The following is a 15,577-nucleotide window of genomic DNA, read 5'->3' as shown; positions in this document are numbered from 1 at the left end:
TGGTTTTATTTATTTTTTTACTGTACTTTTTATTAATAATCTTTATTTCACTTTGATGACTTATTTTATTAGTCCCACTAGGGGACTTTACTGTGCGATGTTCCGATCGCTGCTATAATGCTCTGGTATACTTCGTATACCAGAGCATTATTGCCTGTCAGTGTAAATCTGACAGCCAATCTGTTAGGACGTGCCTCCGGCGCGTCCTAACAGGCATATGTCCAGGGCAGACCTGGGGGCTTTTATCAAGCCCCCGGCTGCCATGACACCCCATCGGAGACCCGCGATTGCATTCGCGGGCCGCCGATGGGTGACAGAGGGAGCGCACTCCCTCTGTAAACAAAGTAAAATGCCGCGGTCGCTATTGACGGCGGCATTTAACGGGTTAAACGGCCGCGATCGAAGTAAACTTCGATCGCGGGCGTTGGAGCAGGAGCTCAGCTGTCATCAGACAGCAGAGCCCCGGCTCCTGCCTGCACGGGAGACCCGTGCAGGACTTAGACTAGGCTGACGTGAAAAGGTGTCAGCCTAGCCTAAAGCCCATTAGTGAATCACGTAAAAAGGCGTATTAGTGGTCACTAAGGGGTTAAGAAAAAGGGGCGTGGCTGAAAGTTTGGTTCAAAATATTGGTTTAAAATAAGCCAACCAAGGAATGTCATAAGGGAGAGAAAGGCACTGAATACACAATGGATTTTTCCAAGAGGAAATATCCAACGTGGATTTGGCCGAGATTCCGCAGCAGACATTTGAGGCTGATCCTCGGATTTCTGCCGAAGTTTTGTTGTACAAGCAGATGCATTTCTGCACGCAGATTAACCCCATTCACTGAAAAAATTCTGCATGTAGCTACCCAGTGCTTTTGTGGCAGCAGATTATGATGCTGAAACCACGCTAAGAAGTGACATGTCAATTCTTTTTTTGAGCGAGATGGTTTGCAATTCCGCCCGTGAATAATTATGCCTTTTATTAACAATGGGGCAGTTTCCCATTGAACACAATATGAGGCCTTTTAAAAGCAGAATTCACGCTGATTCCGATGCGGAAAACATGTTGGAATTACCATAAATTTTCCGCAGTGTGAACAAGGCCAAAAGTGCTACATGTACACCGCGTTCCAAATTATTATGCAAATGTTATTTTTCGCTGATTTTCCTAAATAGTCGATGCAAATGACAGTCAGTATAATCGTCAAGCCATCAACCGTTGGAGTATAATGCGAATTTTATTGAACAAATCTCCTAATGATAACAGGTTTTTGTTTAGAAGTAAAAAACTCAAAATGCACTGTTTCACATTATTATGCACAACAGAGATCAAAACATTTGAAAGGTTGTAAAGAGAACTAAAATGGTAATTTGTTGAATTTGCAGCATCAGGAGGTCATATTTACAGAAATCAAAAGCTCTTTCAATCCAAAAAAACTTAGCAGGCCAAGTTACATGTTAACATAGGACCCCTTCTTTGATATCACATTCACAATTCTTGCATCCATTGAATTTGTGAGTATTTGGACAGCTTCTGCTTGAATATCTTTGTAGGATGTCAGAATAGTCTCCCAGAGCTTCTGTTTTGATGTGAACTGCTTCCCACCCTCATAGATATTTTGCTTGAGGATGCTCCAAAGGTTCTCAATAGGGTTGAGGTCAGGGGAACATGGGGGCCACACCATGAGTTTCTCTCCTTTTATGCCCATAGCAGCCAATGACACAGAGGTATTCTTTGCAGCATGAGATGGTGCATTGTCATGAATGAAGATAATTTTGCTACGGAAGGCACGGTTCTTCTTTTTGTACCACGGAAGAAAGTGGTCAGTCATAAACTCTACGTACTTTGCAGAGGTCATTTCCACAAATTCAGGGACCCTAAAGGGGCCTACCAGCTCTCTCCCGATGATTCCAGCCCAAAACATGACTCCGCCACCTCCTTGCTGACGTCGCAGCCTTGTTGGGTCATGGTGGCCATTCACCAACCATCCACTACTCCATCCATCTGGACCATCCAGGGTTGCACAGCACTCATCAGTAAACAACATGGTTTGAAAATTAGTCTTCATGTATTTCTGATCCCACTGCAACCGTTTCTGGTTGTGAGCATTGTTTAGGGGTGGCCAAATAATAGCTTTATGCACACTTGCAAACCTCTGGAGGATCCTACACTTTGAGGTTTGCAGGACTCCAGAGGTACCAGCGGCTTCAAATACCTGTTTGCTGCTTTGCAATGGCATTTTAACAGCTGCTCTCCTAATCCTATTAATTTGTCTGGCTGAAACCTTCCTCGTTATGCCTTTATCTGAACGAACCCGTCTGTGCTCTGAATCAGCCACAAATCTTTTCACAGTACGATGATCACGCTTACGTTTTCGTGAAATATCCAATGTTTTCATACCTTGTCTAAGGTATTGCACTATTTCACGCTTTTCGGCAGCAGAGAGATCCTTTTTCTTTCCCATATTTCTTGAAACCTGTGGCCTGCTTAATAATGTGGAACGTCCTTCTTAAGTAGTTTTCCTTTTATTGGGCACATCTGGCAAACTAATTATCACAGGTGTCTGAGATTGATTACAATGATCCAAAGAGCCCTAAGGGCTTATTCAGACGAACGTTATATACGTCCGTGCAACGCGCATGATTTTCACGCGCGTCGCACGGACCTATATTAGTCTATGGGGCCGTGCAGACATGTGCGTGATTTGTACTCAGCGTGAGTCCGCTGAAAAAAAGTCACGACATGTCCGTTCTTTGGGCGTTTTTCGTGTATCACGCACCCATTGAAGTCAATGGGTGCGTGAAAACTACGCATGCCACACGGAAGCACTTCCGTGCGACCAGCGTGATTCGCGCAACTGCTGTGAAAAGGATGAATGAAAACAGAAAAGCACCACGTGCTTTTCTGTTTACAAACATCCAAACGGAGTGTCATAATGATGGCGGCTGCGCGAAAAGCACGCAGCCGCGCATCATACGGGGCTGACACACGGAGCTGTCAAGTGCCTTTTGCACGCGCAAAACGCCGCGTGTTTTGCGCGTGCAAAACGCACACGCTCGTGTGAATACGGCCTAAGACACAATACCATCCTTGAGTTTAATTGAAAAACTAATAATTAAATGTTTATGACACTTAAATCCAATGTGCATAATAATTTGGAACACGGTGTATAGCAAGATGCGCCAAATTTATTCTAGTCTAGTTTTAGGGCTACACAATGTGCGACATAAGATCATAATGTCACACTACTACATTACACCTAATGGTAGTGAATGTGCTCGCGTTGCTGTTAGATCCCGTTGGATTTGTGGGCGATTGCATTAATTGTTAATAGGTGCGACTGGCAACGTGACATTTGCCAGCTTAATTTTGTGCAGCCACAAGTCGGAGTGTAAACTGTCTACGTTTAACTCCTTCCCGCTCCTGGACGTACTATTATGTCATGGTAGCTGTATCATTCGCACTCCATGACTTAATAGTACGTGCTGCAATCAGCACAGTGGTGCTCGCGCCCGGCGCGTTCATGAGCTGTGATAGCTGCTGTTTCCGAAAGCAGGCTATCACAGCATAATATGCCGGGACCATTTATCGCCGCTATTGGCTAGTCAGTGACTAACTGACCAATAGCAGCGATCGGTCTCATTCAGCACAGCGGTGCTCGTGCCCGCGCGTTCACGAGCTGTGATAGCTGCTGTTTCTGACAGCAGGCTATCACAGCATAATGTGCCGGGACCAGTTGCTATGGTCCCGCCTCGGCGATCACCGCTATTGGCTAGTCTAACTGACCAATAGCGGTGATCGGTCTCTTCACTTCCTCTCCCTGACATCCTGCTGCAACCGCCCTGAACGCCTCTGTTGGAGTTAGCGAGGCGTTCAGAGCGGTTGTGAGCAGAGAGACAGAAGAGAAAAGAAGTTAAAAAAGTGAAAAAAAAAGTGAAAAAACAACTTTTTTTGCTTCCCACCTCCCCATCCACTACCCACTAATCGGTCACCGTAGTTAGGTTTAGCATTAGGGATCCATCACTGTAGTTAGGTTTAGCGTCAGGGACCCGTCACCGTAGTTAGGTTTAGTGTCAGGGAAGCTAGGAATAATCTAGAGAGGTTTAGTGTCAGGGACTCGTCGCCGTAGTTAGGTTTAGCGTTAGGGAAATTCACATAAAATTTAGTTCGCTTTAGTGTTAGGAACCCTCGCCCTAGTTAGCTTTAGTGTTAGGGAAGTCCACTTGCTCTCTAAAAACAAAACACACATTTGTTCTAGTTGTGCTAGCCTATTGCTCCCAGTTAGGGATTTATTTTCTTACTGTATATACATTTTGTCTTAGCACAACAAGCAGGTCTCAACGCACATTTACTGCTGAAGAGGCGTATTCATTTCTGGCCTCCGACACAGACTCGTAGGCTGGTGAGACACTGTTTTATTTGTCTACCTCCTCATCGAGCGATGAAGAGGAGGGACCCCCTAGGAGACACCCCAGGACCACCACCATAGTTGAAATCCCTGAGAGAAGTGACCCCACAACAAGTGATACCCCCGAGCGAAGTGACCCCATTTGGACGCCCACACTAGACAATTATGAACCCCAAATCCCTGAGTACACGGGCAGCCCAGGGATCAACTTTAACACGGCAGGGCTCAGTGAGATGGACTTTTTCAAGTTCTTCTTCACTGATGACTTTATAGAGCTAATGGTCTCCCAGACTCTTTTATATGCCCAGCAGTATATAACAAAGAACCCCACATCATATTATGCCCAATCCCACAGGTGGACTCCTGTAGACGCAGCAGAGTTGGGCAAGTTCTGGGGACTGCTCTTGAATATGGGGCTTCTGAAAATCCATCCATTAGGAGCACAGACATCTCATACCACACCCCGATGTACCGTATGGCCATGTCCAGGATGCGTTATGAGGCAATACTTCGCTTCCTACATTATGCCGATAATGAGCAGTGCCCACCCCGAGATGACCCCAGTTTTGACCGTTTATATGAACTGAGACCCCTATTAGACCATTTCAGTGCCCGGTTTGTCCAAGCATACACCCCCGAGAAGTGTATTTCTATTGATGAGTCCCTGGTACATTTTAAAGGGAGGCTTCAATTCCGCCAGTACCTGCCGAGTAAGAGGGCAAGGTATGGCGTGAAGATGTATAAGCTGTGCGAGAGTGCATCAGGGTATACCTACAAATTTAGGATATATGAAGGGAAGGACAGCAGTATTCAGCCCCCAGAATGACCCCCCTTACTGGGAATTAACACAAAAATTGTGTGGGATTTGTTGCACCCACTGCTGGACCAGGGTTACCACCTCTGGATAATTTTTATACCAGCGTCCCACTCTTCAAGTGCCTCGCTTCCAGAAGTACTACGGTATGCGGCACTGCTAGAAGAAATCTGAGAGGCCTCCCTAAGACTCTGCTAGGGCAAACACTCAGAAGGGGTGAGAGCAGGGCACATTCTAGCAGAAACATATTGTGTGTCAAGTACAAGGACAAGAGAGATGTCCTTGTATTGACAACAATACATGGCCACACCAGTACCCATGTACCAGTACGAGGTACCAGTACAGAGACCCCCAAACCAGATTGCATCATGGACTACAATAGGTACATGGGAGGGGTGGACTTGACAGATCAAGTCCTGAAGCCCTACAGCGCCATGCGGAAATCGAGGGTGTGGTATAAGAAGCTGGCCGTGCACATCATACAGATGGCTTTGTACAATCCGTACGTGCTACGTCGATGTGCAGGCAAGAGGGGAACTTTCCTGGAATTTCAAGAGGTGGTTATCAAAAACCTAATCTTTAGGGACCAGGAAGGGGGAGCACCCAGTACTTCTGGAAGTGAGGTCACACGCATCGTACCAGGGCAACACTTTCCAGGAGAAGTTCCCCAAACCGGTGGGAAGGGAAAGAGTCAAAAGAGGTGCAGAGTCTGCTATAAGAGGGGGATAAGGAAGGACACAATATACCAATGCGGCACGTGTCCCGAAAAACCAGGGCCCTGTATAAAAGATTGTTTTAAAATTTACCATACATCCCTTGATTTTTAATTTACCCTGATGCACTCCGCACAGCTTATCCCACTTATCTTTCCCTTCTGAGCCCTGCCATGTGCCCAAGCAGCAAATATCAGCCAAATGTACGGTATTGCCGTACCCAGGAGAACCCACATTACAATTTATGGCGTGTATGTCTCCGGTGGCACATGCTGGGCAAAATATATCTGACATTCTAGTTCTTAAAATGGGGTCACTTCTCGGGGGTTTCAACTGTACTGGTACCTCAGGGGTTCTGCATATATGACTTAGCACCAAAAAAGCTCCAGTAGGCTAAATGGGGGTCCTTCCCTTCTGAGCCCTGCCGTGTGTCCAGGCAGCAGAAAACAGCCACATGTAGGGTATTTCCGTACCCGGGAGAACCCACATTACAATTTATGGGGTGTATGTCTCCGGTGGCACATGCTGGGCACAACATATCGGACACTGAAATGGCATATATGTATAGGAAATTGCAAATCTCACTCTGCACCATCTGCTGCGCATTAACTTTTACACAATAACTGTGGTGTCAAAATGATCACTACACCTCTAGATGAATGCCTTAAGGGGTGTAGTTCTTAAAATGGGGTCACTTCTCGGGGGTTTCAACTGTACTGGTACCTCAGGGGTTCTGCATACATGACTTAGCACCAGAAAAGCTCCAGTAGGCTAAATGGTGGTCCTTCCCTTCTGAGCCCTGCCGTGTGTCCAGGCAGCAGAAAACAGCCACATATAGGGTATTGCCATACCTGGGAGAACCCACGTTACAATTTATGGGGGGTATATCTCCGGTGGCACATGCTGGGCACAATATATCGGACACTGAAATGGCATATATGTATAGGAAATTGCAAATCTCACTCTGCACCATCTGCTGCGCATTAACTTTTACACAATAACTGTGGGGTCAAAATGCTCACAACACCTCTAGATGAATGCCTTAAGGGGTGTAGTTCTTAAAATGGGGTCACTTCTCAGGAGTTTCAACTGTACTGGTACCTCAGGGGGTCTCCATACATGACTTAGCACCAGAAAAGCTCCATTGGACCAAATGGTGGTCCTTCCCTTTTGAGTCCTCCCATGGGCCCAAACGGCAGTTTATCACCACAAATGGGGTATTGCCGCATTCAGGAGAAATTGGGCAACAAAATGAGGCATTTTGTTACCTGTGAAACTAAGAAATTTTGGTCAAAAATGACATCTTATTGAAACAAATGTAAATTTTTTAATTTCACAGCCCAATTCAAATATGAGCTGTGAAAAAACTGTGGGATCAAAATGGTAACAACAACCATAAATTAATTCCTTGAGGGGTGTAGTTTCCAAAATGGGGTCACTTCTTGTGGGTTTCTATTGCTCCGATACCTCTGGGGCTCTGCAAATGCGACATGGCACCCGAAAACCAATCCAGCAAAATCTGCACTCCAAAGAACACAAAGCGCTCCTTCCCTTCTGAGGCCTCCCATAGGCCCAAACGGCAGTTTATCACCACAAATGGGGTATTGCCGCACTCAGGAGAAATTGGGCAACAAAATTTAGCATTTTGTTCCCTGTGAAAATAAGACATTTTGGTAAAAAATGACATCTTATTGAAACAAATGTCATTTTTTTAATTTCACAGCCCAATTCAAATATGTGCTGTGAAAAAACTGTGGGGTCAAAATGGTGTCGTTTCCAAAATGGGATGTAGTTTCCAAAATGAGTCAATTTTGGGGGATTCCTACTGTTTTGGCACCACAACACCTCTTCAAAAGAGGCCGCAAAATGCACTAGGTCCTTCTTTGCTTCTGAGGCTTGTATTTTAGTCCACGAGCACACTAGAGACACATGTGGGACATTTCTAAAAACAGCAGAATCTGGACAATACATATTTATTAGTGTTTATCTGGTAAAACCTTCTGTGTTACAGAAATAAATGGAATGAAATTTAATTTCTGCAAGAAAAATGAAATTTGCACATTTCACCTCCACATTGCTTTAATTCCTGTGAAATGTCTAAAGGGTTAATAAACTTTCTAAATGCTGTTTTGAATACTTTGAGGGGTCTAGTTTTTAAAATGGGGTGTTTTATGGGGGTTTCTAATACATAAGCCCCTCAAAGCCACTTCAGAACTGTACAGGTACCTAAAAAAATAGCTTTTGAAATTTTATAAAAAATATGAGAAATTGCTGTTTATGTTCTAAGCCTTGTAACGTCCAAGAAAAATAAAAGAATGTTCAAAAAACGATGTCAATCTAAAGTAGACATATAGGAAATGTTAATTAGTAACTATTTTGTGTGGTATAACGATCTGCCTTACAAGCAGATGCATTTAAATTCAGAAAAGTGCTATTTTTTTAAAATTTTCTCTAAATTTTGCTATTTTTCACAAATAAATACTGAATATATCGACCAAATTTTACTACTAACATAAAGCCCAATGTCTCACGAGAAAACAATCTCAGAATCGCTTGGATAGGTTTAAGCATTCCGAAGTTATTACCACATATAGTGAAATATGTCAGATTTGAAAAATAGGCTCTGAGCCTTAAGGCCCAAATTAGGCTGCGTCCTTAAGGGGTTAAGAAAGTAATAATGAATTTTCTTCAATTTGCTTAGTAAATCTCCCCAATAAGTCCCAAGGAATTGCTACAATTGCAATTTCCTGATATAATCAAAGTAAGTCTATGGGTCCTGATATACACAAGAATCCTTTAAATCTAAGGGTATGTTCACACGCCCTATTTACGGACGTAATTCGGGCATTTTACGCCTCGAATTACGTCCGAAAATACATCTCCAAACATCTGCCCATTGTAATAAATGGGGATACGATGTTCTGTGCACACATGCTTTTTTTTTACGCACCCCTGTCAAAAGACGGCGCGTAAAAAGACGCCCGCATCAAAGAAATGCATGTCACTTCTTGAGACGTAATTGGCGCCGTTTTTCATTGACTAAATTGAAAGACAGCTCCAATTACATCCGTAATTGACTCCGCGAAAAATGCGAGTACGAACAATTACGTCTGAAATTCAGGAGCTGTTTTCGCCTGAAAACAGCTCCGTAATTTCAGGCGTATTGGACACTGCCTTGTGAACATACCCTAAAAAATACCACACGCACCATTTTTAGAAAACAGCTGTGCCATTTTTGAGACTATTAGGCCAGGATCACACACACAGTTTTGATGCAGTTTTTGGTTCTGTTTTTTGAGCCAGACACCGAAGTGAACACAAAAGAAAGGAGATGCATCAGTCTTTTCTTTATACCTTTCGTTCTTTTTGGATCAACTCTGGCTTTGGTTTTAAAAAACTGAGCCAGAAACTGCCACAAAAATTCCATCAAAAGTACGCGCGTGTGATCCTGCCCTTAGGGCTCCTTCACACACACAGAAATTTTCTGACAATTTAAACTGCATCAAAAATGCTTAAAAAAACACTATCAGTTTTCAAACGTATCATGCTTTTTTTTTTTAAGGCTTTTTTTGTGGCTTATTTGGTAATATTTTGTACATGCTATTTTTTCTGGCGTTTTTGAAGTCCTATAGAGAAGCCTATGGGGAAAAACACCTGAAAAATGCCATACCCAGAGCATGCCGCGTTTGGAAAAAAATGCCTCTGACCACAAAATTGCCTCAAAAACTCCACAAACCAAAATGTGGTTGTTTGTAGTGCATTTAATATTTTGCTATAGACTTTAATCTGGCTACATTCTGAACTGCATGAAAAAATGCCGCAAAAAACGCCATTAAATATGCCATTAAAATCAGTGTTAATCCAGCCTTAGGGTATGTTCACACAGAGTTTTTTTGCAGGCAGAAAAATCTGCCCTTAAAATTCCTTCAGGAATTTTGAGGCAGATATTGCCCTGCCTGCACTTTCTGTGCTACATTGTTTGCGGCGTTTTTTTGGCCGCAGCCATTGAGCGCCACGGCCAAAAAACACCATGAAAAACGATTTCTCTGCCTCCCATTGATTTCAATGGGAGGTCAGAGACGGAACTGCAGGAAGAAAGAGCAGGTCTCCTTTTTTTCCCACAAGCGTTTTTTTTCCCGCTCGCGGTAAAAAAAACACTTCCGTCTCCCATTGAAATCAATGGGAGGTGATTTCAGCAGTTTTTTTTAGTGCAGTTTCCTATGTGGTTTCCGCATCAAAAACCTCATCAAAAACTGTGATATTCTCCCCTTGATTAGGCAACGTAGCAATTCCATAATATAGTGTCAATATCAGACTTCATGCTTTAGTTTCTGATGAAAAGGCCTTCCGAAAAGTTTAGATTAATTTCACCTGTGAATTTGTTAGCAGACTCAGCATACTGCTGGTTATGTCAAACGACTACGGTATTGATTCTGTCAAAATGACGGAACACCTGCACAACTGACACAAACAGAAACCATTGGCACCGCAACCGTCACCTTTGAAATCAAAGTATATTTTATAAATAATTCCTGCCAATACTTGTGCGGTTGCAAATATAAGTAGAGCCTACAAGTATATAAATATTCTCCAGTGCTTAGTGTCGTTTCCTGAGGTTAGAGGATCGGGTTAATGTTTTCCGTTCTCGTACAGAAATAAATTCCAGACAGTGGGTGCAGTTGTAAGAATTCCTGCAGCATGATGAAGCTTAGCGGGTGAGGAGTAAAATGTGGAAAGGCATCTGTAATGAGTAGAACCTTGGAAGAGTAAAATGTTATGTTAAGGTGACAGGATTTTTTTTTAGACCAAACTAAAATGTTCCTTGGAGAATTAAGATGTCAGGCTAGGGCTACTCTGAAACTTTTCATAATAAGGGTATGTTCACACGGAGTGTTTTCAGACGTTTTTCGTGCCGTGAACGTCCTGAAAAACGGCTGAAAAATCGGAAGCAGAACGCCTCCAAACATCTGCCCATTGATTTCAATGGGAAAAACAGGGTTCTGTTCCTACAAGCTGTTTTTTTCGCGGCCGAAAAAGAAGTGCTTGTCACTTCTTCAGCCGTTTTTGGAGCCGTTTTTCATAGACTCTATAGAAAACCAGTTCCAAAAAAACGGCCGTAAAAAACGCAGCAAAAATCGCGCGTGGCTTAAAAAAAGTCTGAAAATCAGGAGCTGTTTTCCCTTGAAAACAGCTCCATATTTTCTGAAGTTTTTGAGTTTGTGTGTGCACATACCCTTAGCCTTTTATTCCCACACAATTCAAAGGTTGTCAAACCTGTTCTTGATGACTTCTTCTTGGGTTGTATAAAGTCAGCAAAATAAACAGTGTCCCCTGCAACCGAAATTTCTCATAACTTTACTATATTAGAATAAGATTTTTTTTTATTTTACATGCTCTTGACCGATTACTTTACATTTTTTTTATTAAACTGGTTTCAAATTTGTACTAGTTTATGGAAGTATTTATTCAGTCATTCCTTTGTAGGTAAACATATGCATGGCAAACTGGATATGTCTAGAGGCTTAGGCTGGATTCACTCGAGCATGTTCGGTCCGTAAAGGACGGTACGTATTTCGGCCGCATGTCCCGGACCGAACACACTGCAGGGATCCGGGCTCCTAGCATCATAGTTATGTATGACGCTAGGAGTCCCTGCCTCTCCGTGGAACTACTGTCCCGTACTGAAAACATGATTACAGTACGGGACAGTTGTCCCGCAGCGAGGCAGGGACTCCTAGCATCGTACATAACGAGGCGGCGCTTTAGAATGAGATTGCGCTGCAAGCAGCACGGATATCTCCAAACCTCAGCTGTTGGCTTGGAGACAACGTCAGGGGACCCTCTGATAGGAGGAGGTGATTGCTGTGAACACTCTATCACAGCGATCACCACCCGCTGAATGTAAACAGCGGGCTCTCTCCTCTGCTCTCCACCTCTCTTCTCAGTTGTGGTTTTGTGAGAGGAGAGACCTGTGAAATAGATAGAAACAAATCGTTACAGTGAAAAATACATTACATTATATTGTAACAACCCACCCCTGTTTTTTTTAGTTAGTGTTTATTTAAATGTTTATTGTAAAGCTCATAAAAATAAAAAATAAATAATAATTATAATTATAAAAAAATAAATACAATTTAGTTACAAAACAACTGTTATTAGGAGAGGAAACATATCAGAATGGCGCGCAAACTTTACAGCGCAGAGACACAGGAACCGCTTCAGAAGCGGAGATATGCTATGATGAAACTACAAGTACTGCTTTGAACGCTTCCGCAACAACTCCCCCTATAGAAGATGGCGCTGTTGCCGAAGCCACTGGCGCAACTGCGGGAACTAGTAATCCCATAGTACTGCAAATTTTTGGGGATCCTGCAGCAAACTTTATCCCTCAGGTGCCCCAATTTATGTAAACTCCGGGCATAAACATTGACACCACAAATTTTGCCCCACACAATTTTTTTTATGGATGAGCTTTTGCAATTAATTGTGGACCAGACGAACCTTTTTGCGAGGCAATTTTTGACGGGAAAGCCTGCATGTGGTTATGCAAAGGTCTGGTTTCCTACCGATGTCCGTGAGATAAAAAAAAAAATTTAGGGCTCATTCTGAATATGGGCATTGTAAAAAAAACGTCCACCCGTTCTTACTGGGCAGCAAGTCCTATTCATGTAACCCCAGTTTTTTCATCAATAATGTCCCGGAGCAGGTATGAGGCATTAATGCGTTTCCTGCATTTTAGTAATAATTTAGAAAGCCTGCCAAGAAGTGATCCTGGGCACGATCGCCTTCACAAGCCGAGGCCCCTTATTACTGCGCTAAAAGAGTCATTTCTAAAATCCTACACTCCTGACGTGGACTTGAGTGTGGATGAATCCCTTGTAAATTTTAAGGGGCGATTGTGTTTCAGGCAGTACATACCATCCCGCACGTACTGAAAACATGATTACAGTACGGGACAGTTGTCCGGCAGCGAGGCAGGGACTCCTAGCGTCGTACATAACTATGATGCTAGGAGCCCGGCTCCCTGCACTGAGTTCGGTCCGGAACTTGCGGCCGAAATACGTCCGTCAATTACGGACGTAAATAGTGTGTGTGCACATACCCTTAGTTTGAGGCCTTGCCAAGTGCCCGTGAGATAACATACACCAACATATTTGGTATCCTAGCAATCAGAACAAATTCAGAAATAAATGGCATGGAAAAGTAAAAACATTATTTATTTAAAAACTTTTACACAACAAATTGAAGAAAACTGATTTATTTGTCCAAATTTTTTTGCATTTTTGTAAAATCTGGAAAAAAAACAAAAAAGAAAACCTATAGTATATACCACCAAAAGAAAGCCCTGTTTCTGCTGAAAAAAAAATATACCAAATTTGTAGGGATACATTAGATTCCTACAACGTTATAATCAATTAAATAAAGACCTAGTGAAACTGCTAATTTTGCTTTGGTCATTAAGGCCCAGACTGCATGCAGGGGGAAGGGGTTAATGACCAGCTACATTTTTCCGTTTTTACCTCTCTGCATTTCAGCAGCCATAACTTTTTTATTTTTGCTTTGACGTGGCCGTATGAGGCCTTGTTTTATGCGGGAGAAATTGTATTATTTATTTTCACAACTTGGAGGTAGAAAAAAAATTTACGCCATGAATAAAGGAAAAAGAGATTCTCTACATAGTTTTCTTGTTTATTTTTCATCCCGTTCACGTTTCACGCTAAATAACCCGTTAGATTAATTCTTAAGGTTATTACGGTCGTTTAGATACTGAATATGTGGAGGTTTTTTTCTTTTAGTGTAGGGGCAATAAAATATATTTTATTCAAAAGAATGACTTTTTTTTTATTTATTTATTTTTTTTAGTACTTTTTTTAATCCCATTAGGGGATAACTTTATTTATAACTTTATTTTTTACTTGTAATGTATTAGCATACTCCTGTATGCTAATACATTACACTGTGTCACCATGACACAGGCTGTTGTTAGGGCAGCATAGTGTAACCCTAACAGCAGGCAAACTGAGCAGACAGCCCTGGGGTCCTTTATTGGTCCCCAGAGCTGACTGCAGAGAGATTCCCTGCTCTTTTATCACATCACCAGGTTTCCAGTGACGCGAGCAAAGAGGGAAGTTCCCTTTTATCTTGCCGCGATCACGGACCGCAGCAATCAAAGGGTTAAACAGCTGGGGTCCGAATATTTTCCTACCCCAGCTGTATTCAGCAGGCTTCCCTCAGATCAGGAGCCGTTAGTTACAGCTCCTGCTTAGAGGATGAGCGCTCATCAGCCTCTTCTACAGCGACGCCAAAAGACGTCACTGTAGACTAAGCACCTGCACCACCTGCCGTCAAAAGACGGTGGGCGGTCGTTAAGGGGTTAATATATATAGATGCACATAAATATAGATATATATGTGCATTTATTGTATTAAACATGCACTATATATTTATATGTTTAATCTGCTGCAATTTTACTTTGTTTCACATTGCTATGATAACACTGAACACAGTTATATGATATGCATGTATGGCATTTTGATATTTATATGTATTTTGTATTTATTATGAGTAATTGATTGTTACCCAACATTCCCTATAAGGGTATGATCACACGGCTTATTTTCAGCCCTTTTTCAAGCCGTAAACAGCCGAAAAACGGGCAAAAAATCGGAAGCAGAACGCCTCAAAAAATATGTCCATTGATTTCAATGGGAAAAAATCTGTTCCGACGGGGCGTTTTTTACACGGCCGCTTTGAAAAATTATTATTAGAGCAGTTTTATATTAAAGTTAGTAATAACATTTACTAATATGTAGATATTTTCAAGAATGACATTTCGGCAGTGAAAAAGGAGGGTTCCAAAGCAAAATCAAAATAGGCCCAACTTTTTGGTGCAGGCCCAGATTCAGCAGCACCTGTTAGCTCCCAAGGAAATGCTTTCCAGTATTCATCTTCATCTGTTTGAGCATTATACATGGTTAGCTGTGACAGAAGGAGGTGGTGACTTGAGAATTAAACATAACACAATTTCCAAATTCAAATAAAAAATCCATACCTGGATGAGGAATGGATCATAGCTGCCCCCACCCTTTCTCACCTACTGGGACCCCATGAGACCAAGTTGTAGAGAAAAAAAGATATATTAGAACACATAGAAAGCTTTGGTGCCAGAAATGCCTTCAAAGAACAATGAAGATAGCTGCTCCCCAGACTAAAATGGCTAATAATTGAGAATACTTGTACAAAAATGTATGATGTTTTTGTTTTGCGGGACTTGATTTTATGACACATTGTTAGGCCATGTGCGGAGAAGCTATTGAGTTCTTCTGACAACCCGAAAAATCCATACCAACAAAGCTTGGCCAATTTTTTCATTTCCTGCCATTAAATGAAGATGTAGCACCAAGCATAAAGAAAAATACAGGATCCACCGGGCGCCACCAAATTGAAAAGGACTGGAGTAAAAGCTCAAAAGAACGATTTAATGAACGTACAACGCGTTTCAAGGTTGGTCTGACAAAAGCTCAAAAGAATGATTTAATGAACGTACCGACCTTGAAGCGCGTTGTACGTTCATTAAATCATTATTTTACTCCAGTCCTTCTCATTTTGGTGGGGCCCGGTGGATCCTGCATTTTTCTTTTTGCTTGGTGTTATATC

The sequence above is a fragment of the Rhinoderma darwinii genome, chromosome 2 (genome assembly GCF_050947455.1).
Source record: "Rhinoderma darwinii isolate aRhiDar2 chromosome 2, aRhiDar2.hap1, whole genome shotgun sequence".
Classification (NCBI taxonomy): domain Eukaryota; kingdom Metazoa; phylum Chordata; class Amphibia; order Anura; family Rhinodermatidae; genus Rhinoderma; species Rhinoderma darwinii.
Note: the sequence above shows the minus strand (reverse complement) of the source record.